Source organism: Castor canadensis, chromosome 11, assembly GCF_047511655.1.
Source record: "Castor canadensis chromosome 11, mCasCan1.hap1v2, whole genome shotgun sequence".
In the NCBI taxonomy this organism is placed as follows: domain Eukaryota; kingdom Metazoa; phylum Chordata; class Mammalia; order Rodentia; family Castoridae; genus Castor; species Castor canadensis.
In genome coordinates, this window is record NC_133396.1 from 43,675,563 (window position 1) to 43,684,322 (window position 8,760).

Sequence of the window (8,760 nt, forward strand, 5' to 3'; positions counted from 1 at the left end):
CTTTTGCTCATCAGCCATGTGGCAGATCTATCAGACTCCTCTTCTGTATCTCCTCTTCTGGGTGCAGGTTTACAACTCCTTCTCAGGATGCAGAAATGCAGATTTCAGGATGCAGGAATGATATTGCTCTCTGGGGAGGATGGAATACTCACTCATCTGCCTTAGGTCTCCAGACCCAACATAAGAAAGACTAGAGAATGAGAATTCGAAGGCAACAAACTGCTCTAGAAACTTAATTTTTATTCTTGCTACTGTTTGAACTACCTTCACCTTTTTATGATTATGAAAACTTTCAAATATATATGGGCTAGGGGTTCCATTCAGTACTAGAGTGCTTACATAGCATGTGCAAGGTCCTGGATTTCATCCCTAGCACTACAATAAATAATAAATAAAAGCATAAAAAATAAGTATATGGTGGTACACACCTATTATCCTAGCTACTTGGGAGGCTGAGGTAGGAGGATAACTTGAGGCTAGGAGTTTGAGGCCAGCCTGGGAAATACAGCAACACAATGAGAACTTGCCTTAAAAAAGAAAGTTTAAAAAATGGCTAAATACACGAAATAGAGCAACACAATGAACTCCCATACACTCATCACTTAGATTCAACAATTATCCATATCTTACCACAGATTTACTTGTTTTTATCCCTTTACTGAAATATTTTAAGATAAATTCCAGCACTGGAAGAATGGCTCAAGTGGTAGAGCACCTGTCTAGCAAGTGTGAGACATGGAATTCAAACCCCAGTATGGCCAAGAAAAATAAATAAATAAAATTCCAGGCTTAAGATGTCATGTCATTTTACCCCTACACACTTTAGCATACATCTCTAAAATATATTTTTCTCACTTAAGCATATTGCTATTATCACACCTTATAACTCAATAGTTCTTTGACATGATCTGATATTGGGTACATAATAATTGTTCCAAAAAGCATCCTTTTAAAGGCTTGTGTGCTTAAATTAGACTTCAAATAAGCCCATACATTTCACTTGAAGAGTATGTTAAGAGGGACTGGAAGTGTAGCTCAGGTGGTAAAGCAAGCACAAAGTCCTGAAAAAGATTGTTAGGGCTCTTAAATCTTTGTTCTGGAACAATCTCTCCATTATCCATCATTCCCCACCCCCACTCCTCATTAGTTCTTTGTCATGCCATTAACTTCTCACAGAAATATTCTGTTTTAATGTCTCCCCCAAAATGATGTATGCTCTAACTGATACCTAAGTATAAAAATACCCAGCAACAGATATTATAAATAGGGATTTTGTAGCATCTCTGAGCTCTGGGAATGGATTCCACCTTACGACATGTACATCTCTTGCTCAGTTTTTATAGGCTGGACTTTTACAGTATGTAAGGAATAAAAGCACAGCTTTGTAGTGCAAACAATGGCTCAAAGAAGGAGATGTTGAAATGGAGATCAAAGGGAAGAAGGAATTCCGTAATTCATCCATTCTAGAGTTAGAGGTATGGGATCAGGCAGAGGTAGCATTCACTTCCACAGGATGGTCCCAGACAGCACACTGCTTACTGTCTTCAGAAATATCCTTACAGTCTCCCACCCCTTGCCCACATTTTCCTACTCCCTTGGTGACCTCTGATGAGTGTCTAGCCTCCAGCAACCTTGAGTGGGTGGATAGGCCTATTGATTGGCACATGTACACATACAGTTTTTTTTTTTTATGGTACTGGAGTTTGAACTCAGGGCCTCACTATTGCTAGGCAGGTGCTCTACCACTGAGTCACTCTCTCTGCCCCTGCCAGTCCCTCTTCATAAAGCTCGATTCCCTAATGGGAATTGGTATTTGGACCTGCTGGGTGCCCTTATGAGTTTGATTATTGTGTGTCAGCCTCTGAGAACCAGACACAGACTGGTTGCCCCGATAAAGTGACATTTGGGGCCCTAGGAATAGGCAGCTGCCCAAGGTAGGGCTGCCTTGGCCAAGATGGCTTTTTTGGAAGACCAGACACCCACCATCACCAATAAATGTCTCAGCCTGGTGAATGAGGCTGTTTGTGGTCTCTTCCCTTCCTCTCTTCCCCCCTCCTACTGCCCCCAAAGCCATCCCATCCATCCCTTCCTTGGCCCCACTGTCACTCTACCAACCCAGACCCCGGCCTTTCCATGGGTCTTAGAACCAGCTTCTCACAGGTCTCACACGCGCTGGCCTTGCGCTGCTTCTGAACCTCTCTCCACGGTAATCTTTCAAAATGAAACTCTCCCCCGCCCTTCCACCCTTTGCTTTTTCTTTTCCTTTTCACCTCTAATTCCTGATCCTCTTGCCTCAGCCTGCTGAGTGCTGGGATTCCAAGTGTGTGCCACCATGCCTGATCTGAATCTCATTTTTATCACTTTGAAAACTTTCAGTGGTGCCCTGAGCAGGATACCTGAGGCTCTTCTAGATCTGGTGCCAGCTCCCACACACTCTGTCCCCACAGGATGCCAGACACTTCCCACTCCCCATAGAGTCCAGGCACCTTCTATCCCTCTCAGGGCCCTCCCCACCTGCCATTGCTGGAGTAAACTCCTACTCAACCTGCCAGACTCACCTCAGAGCCTCTCCTATCCCAGGAAGCCCATCCTCCACTTGGCACTGACAGAGCTAGAACTCAGGGGTACTAGACTGTCTTGACTCATCTAGCAGGGCCTGATCTGCCAGGAATAACCACTGGAGGACTGAAAAGGGGCTACCTGAAGATGGAATGGCTTCTGTGAGCCAGGAGGGGAAACTGCACTCTCAGCAACCCCTCCCTGCTGGGGTTTTCAGACTCCTGCTTGTCTTGGCCTTGCTTGCTGGACGCAGCTAAGCTTCACCTGGCCTGTCCATAAGTGAAGCTGGGGGTGACTGGGGGAGGAGAGGCAGTCTCTCCCAGCCTCCCTGACTCCACATCACTCCTCTGGGAATCCCCACTGTCACCCCTGCTCTCACTCAACGCTCTGCTCCCGGGCCCAGTTCACTATCTCACCCATGTGCAGGTGGTTTAAGCCCAGACAGGCGTTCCTACCTGTGAGGGCACCTTTTTAAACTCAACCCCTTTGGATCACTCTCATTCTCTAGATGCAAGGAATTAAATAAATTCTGGCCATAGTTTTGTTTTGTTTTGTTTTGTTTTTTGCTTTTAGTTTCATAGTTTTATTTTTTTATTTACTTATTTACTTACTTATTTGTCTATTCATTTATTTTGGCAGAATTGGGTTTGAATTTAGGTCTTCCACTTGTTAGGCAGGTGCTATACCACTTGAGCCATGCCTGTAGCCCTTTTTGCTTTAGGTTATTTTTCAGATAGGGTCTCCCTATGGCCTCCCATATAGTTGGGTGCACACCACCACACCAGCTTGTTTGGTGAGATAGGCCCCACCCCTTCACCCCTGTTGCAAGGTCCTCCCAATCTCCAGCTCTGGAGTAATTGGGATTACAGGCACCAGGCCCAACCTTAGAGTTCACTTTTTAAATTGAATTTATTCCTAACTGGTACATAAAAACATAAAAATTATACATACTAAGGAAGTAACATGTGAAGTCTCAATATATGTATACATTGCATATCTGGTTGTAGTTTTTATTTTTGTTTGGCAGTACTGGGGTTTGAACTCAGGGCTTCACTCTAGCTAGGCAGGCGCTCTACCCCTTGAGCCACTCTACCAGTCCTTTTTTGTGTTGGGTATTTTTGAGATAGGGTCTTGAGAACTAACTATTTGCCCAGGCTGGCTTCAAACCGTGATCCTCCTGCTCTCTGCCTCCTGGGTAGCTAGGATTACAGGTGTGAGCCATCAATGCCCAGCCTTGCTGTACTTTTTCAAGGACTTTCTGTGAAGGTTCTGGAAGGGTAACTCTCAGAATACAAAGAATGCTGAACGACCAGTCACAGGAAGCAGGAAATTTCTGGGAATGCAGGTGGCAGGAGCCATGCGACACACTCTATGGGACACTGCTATAGTGAGCTATCAACAATAACCATATTGTGTCACTCCACTCTGCTCAACCTTCTGGTCCCACCAGCTGACTTTCTCTCCAGACCTGCACAGACTGCTCTTTCTTGCCTCCTGGTGGCCACACCTGATATCACAGTTACTCTCAGTCTCAGAAAAAGTCCCCACCCTGCAGAAAGAGACCCATTTTGCCAGCCAGTGAGAATAAGCCAATATATTTTCCAAAGACCTGCCAGGACAGAGATTTTTCTGGTGTGTCAATTTATGCTATGACAAGTCCAGCAATGCACAAAGTTTTATATAGCAAGCTAGAACTGTCCTGGAACACTACATGTGTCAGGCCACAATGTCAGGCTCCCTCCTAGAGGCCAGACCTCTTGAATCTTTGGGGCTTTACACTGGGGGGAAAGATGCACACTGTTGGAACACTTCAAATGCCCTCCTACCAGGACTTTCCTTCCCTGCCACCCTTTTCTGGTTGCTCAAGCCCTCTTATCCCTTCCAGACATGACTGCCAGCACATCCTTCCCAGGCCTCATCAGCCAACTACCACCCCCTGCCAACCCCCAAGTATTGGACACCCCTAGAAGATAGGCTGTACCTCATCCTCCACAAAAAGAGGAAGGAGGAGAAGCTGCTCTGTTAAACACTTAGCAGCCATTATTACTTCACTGAGTCCTGTGGATGCTCCCCCTTTATAGACAGTAGTATCAACACAGAGGACTTGGGGCTGTGGTGGCTTCCTGACCACATGGCTTTGCCTGCTGACCCAACTCATTGTCTGGAATCCTACATGAGAGTCATTCCTCTGGGGAGGTTAGGACTTTAGGTTGGAATTCTCATTGAAAATGGTGATTTAAGGAAAAAAAAAAAAGAAAATGGTGATTAATTTAGGGTTCAACAACCAGAACGTTTTATCGATGAAGTTGTGTGTGTATGTGTGTGTAAAATATTAACAAAGTCCCTAAATGACTTTCACTTCTTGTCATCACACAAACTTTTGCAGTATGTAGAGAATGATTTAGCTTTTAATTAAACTTTTTTTTTTTTTTCAGTGCTGGAGCTTGAATGCAGTGCTTTACACGTTGAGCCACTCCACCAGCCCGTTTTTGTGGTGGGTTTTTTTCAAGATAGGGTCTTGAGAACTATTTGCCTGGGCTGGCTTTGAACCTCAATGCTGACCTCTGTCTCCCGAGTAGCTAGGATTACAGGCATGAGCCACCAGTGCCTGGCTTGATTAAACTTTTTAACTTTAAGGTAATTACAGATTCACATGCAATTGTAAGAAATAATACTGAACAGTCACATGTATGTTTAACCCAATTCCCCCAATGTTAAGAGCTTGGAAAGCCACAAATCCTTCATGGTGCCTTTTCGCAGCCCCATACACCTCCCTTCCACGCTCCAACCCTTCTGTTCTCCACATCTAAATTCACATTTTCTAAAATCTTGTTACTTCAAGAATGTTATGTAAATAGAATCATAAAATATGTAAGCGCTTGAGATTGGCTTTTTTCACTTAACATAATTCTCTGGAGATTCATCCAAGTTGTTTCTTGTATCGAGGATTCTTTTTAAGCCAGGCGAGGTGGCACACATCTATAATCCCAGCACTAGGGAGACTGAGGCAGGAGGATCATGACTTCAAGGCCTGCCTGGGCTACACAGAAAGTCTAAGGCCAGCCCAGGATACCTAGAGGAACTCTGCCTGAAAACACAAAAATATATATATATATTTTTTCATTGTTGAGTAGTATTCCCTAGGATAGTTGCATTATGTTCTTTAAACATTCAACTGGTTTTTTTCACTTTTAAAAATCTTTGTTCTCTTCCTAATCATAAAAATAGTACATGTTCACTATACAAGTAAAAAAATCCTAAAATTCCCCTAGAATCCTACCCTCAGAGATAACTGTCACTGTCTTTGGTAAATATTCTTCCAGATTTTTTAAGCACACAGAAGTAAATAAATTTTCTCTCTCTCTTGCTCTCGCTCTCTGTGTGTGCGCTATTTTATTCATGCGAGTGAAAGTTTTCAAAATAGTTCTGACAAATAATTCAACTGACCAGTTTTTCCAGAGAACTTTAAGCATTAGTTTTCAGACAGTGAACCACTTAGTAGGTAGGAAAAACTCTCTAAGATTTTCTTACAATTTACTATTAAATATTGTCCAAAGTATTAAAAGTGACAAAGCTTTAAAAAAAATACAAAATACAAAATAATGAATTTGACACAGCAGAGAAAATGGTTCAGAAAATCACACCAGTCTCTTTTCAAAATAAAAACTCCTAAATTCCAATTACAGCAAGTATCATAAAATGCCTTTAAAATTCAAATAAGGGAGACTTGGGGTGTGGCTCAGTGACAGAGCACTTGCCCAGCATGAGCCCGGCCCTAGATTCAATCCCCAGAAAATACAAGCCAGGCATTGATGGCTCACATCTGTAATCCTAACTATTGGGAGGCTGAGATTAAAAGGATCAGGGGTTGAGGTCAGCCAGGGCAAACAGTTCATGAGACCCCATTTCCAAAATAACCAGAGCAAAATGCTCTGGAGGTGTGGTTCAAGTGGTAGAGTGCCTGCTTTGCAAGCATGAAGCCCTGAGTCCCACATAAAAGAGGGAAAAAAAGTGAACAATCACATCTTTACCTAAAATTAACTACACAAATATTTATAATTTCATTAAAGAAAGAAGTGCCAAAGAACAAAAACAGAAAGAAAGAAGGGGGTGGGGCAGGATAAAAGACACAGCCAAGTTCATCTGTTACAACTGGCAAAGGACAATTTTTTTATTATTCATATGTGCATACAATGCTTGGGTCATTTCTCCCCCCTTGCCCCCACCCCCTCCCTTACCACCCACTCTGCCCCCTCCCTCTCCCCCCACTCAATACCCAGCAGAAACTATTTTGCCCTTATCTCTAATTTTGTTGAAGAGAGAGTATAAGCAATAATAGGAAGGAACAAGGGTTTTTGCTGGTTGAGATAGGATAGCTATACAGGGAGTTGACTCACATTAATTTCCTGTGCATGTGTGTTACCTTCTAGGTTAATTCTTTTTGATCTAACCTTTTCTCTAATTTCTGGTCCCCTTCTCCTATTGGCCTCAGTTGCATTTAAGGTATCTGCTTTAGTTTCTCTGGGTTGAGGGAAACAAATGCTATCTAGTTTTTTAGGTGTCTTACCTATCCTCACCCCTCCCTTGTGTGCTCTCGCTTTTATCATGTGCTCAAAGTCCAATCCCATTGTTGTGTTTGCCCTTGATCTAATGTCCACACATGAGGGAGAACATATGATTTTTGGTCTTTTGGGCCAGGCTAACCTCACTCAGAATGATGTTCTCCAATTCCATCCATTTACCAGCGAATGATAACATTTCATTCTTCTTCATGGCTGCATAAAATTCCATTGTGTATAGATACCACATTTTCTTAATCCATTCGTCAGTAGTGGGGCATCTTGGCTGTTTCCATAACTTGGCTATTGTGAATAGTGCTGCAATAAACATGGGTGTGCAGGTGCCTCTGGAGTAACCTGTGTCACAGTCTTTTGGGTATATCCCCAAGAGTGGTATTGCTGGATCAAATGGTAGATCAATGTTTGCTTTTTAAGTAGCCTCCAAGTTGCTAAAGGACAATTTTGACTCAATCTCCCAGAGCTTAGTCTGTAGTGCTATCAAGATGTCTTCCATCTGTTTTAGAGAGTTTTCTATTTCAACTCTGCTCTTAAGACTAAAAAGTTTATCTAATGGCTCAATTTGCTTTTCAGAGGACCCTAAAGGGCAACTTTTCAATGGCTTCAATGCTGAGACAGAACAGGTCCCTCCTGTCATCTAGATTCTTGGGAGTGCATTTGTACATTCCCAAAATCAAGTTTGAGGGTGCAGCCCATACAGAACAGTCTTAAGAAGGCAGTTTTCTTCACCTTTGTGTTTGGACAGTTTTTGTTCCTGATCCACAGAAACATCAGAGGAAACACAGCGCAACAGGATGCAGTTGCAGTCCTCCTGGCAGGCCACCCAGCTCAGTGGACATGGGCAGCAGGCGCACAGGGACACCAGCAGGCTGTCCTCGGCCACCACCTCCATGCGGGCCTCCTCCACGCAGGCCTCCTCTACGTGGGCCTCCCACGCCTCCCGACCAGTTGCACATGCTCTTCCATTTCTGCAGTGGCTGGTGTCACCTCACGTCTTTGGCCAACCACCTGCCCAACAGTCTGGAGTCACTCCACTTGCTCTTGTGATCACACACATGGGAAGTAGAGGAACATCTTCTGCAACAAATGGGTCACCAAGCACCCACCATTGCCTACAAATCTCCCATGCCCCAGAATGTCTGCGGCAAAATGCTTTCTGCACATGCTCAGAGCAGGAAGCATTCATCTATTGAATATTGTGTTAGCCCCCCCCCCATCACTGTAATAAAACACCTGAGATATTCAACTTAAAAAAGAGGAAAGATAGGATTCCAAGATGGTGGCTAGAGGGAGGAAGCAGAAAGCGTGCCCCCTGAAGTGAAATCTTGGAGAGACGCTGGAGACACACCTTGCAGGCAAGGCCACCGAGAAGAGGCAAAACTTTGACCCCTCCACACCTCCAGCCTGTGCAGAGAATCTCCACTTCACATTAAACGGAGAAACCAGGAGGGACCCCAGGCTGCCACCAGTCGCCAGCGCACAGACGGCTTGGGAAGATGTGGAACACAAGGTGAGCTAAGCTAACCCTGGGCCAGATCAGCATAGCCCCCGGGCAGACTGACCCCAACCCAGGGAAAAAAGAGAAACTTAGTAATAAGCAATAAGAACAACAAAGACACATAGC

The 8,760-nt window shown here is 44.1% G+C and overlaps 1 pseudogene; it reads right to left on the reverse strand.

Moving 5' to 3' along the window:
* Positions 1 to 7,548: 7,548 nt before the first annotated feature.
* On the reverse strand, positions 7,549 to 8,263 carry LOC141413626 (protein Mis18-alpha-like; annotated as a pseudogene).
* Positions 8,264 to 8,760: the final 497 nt, after the last annotated feature.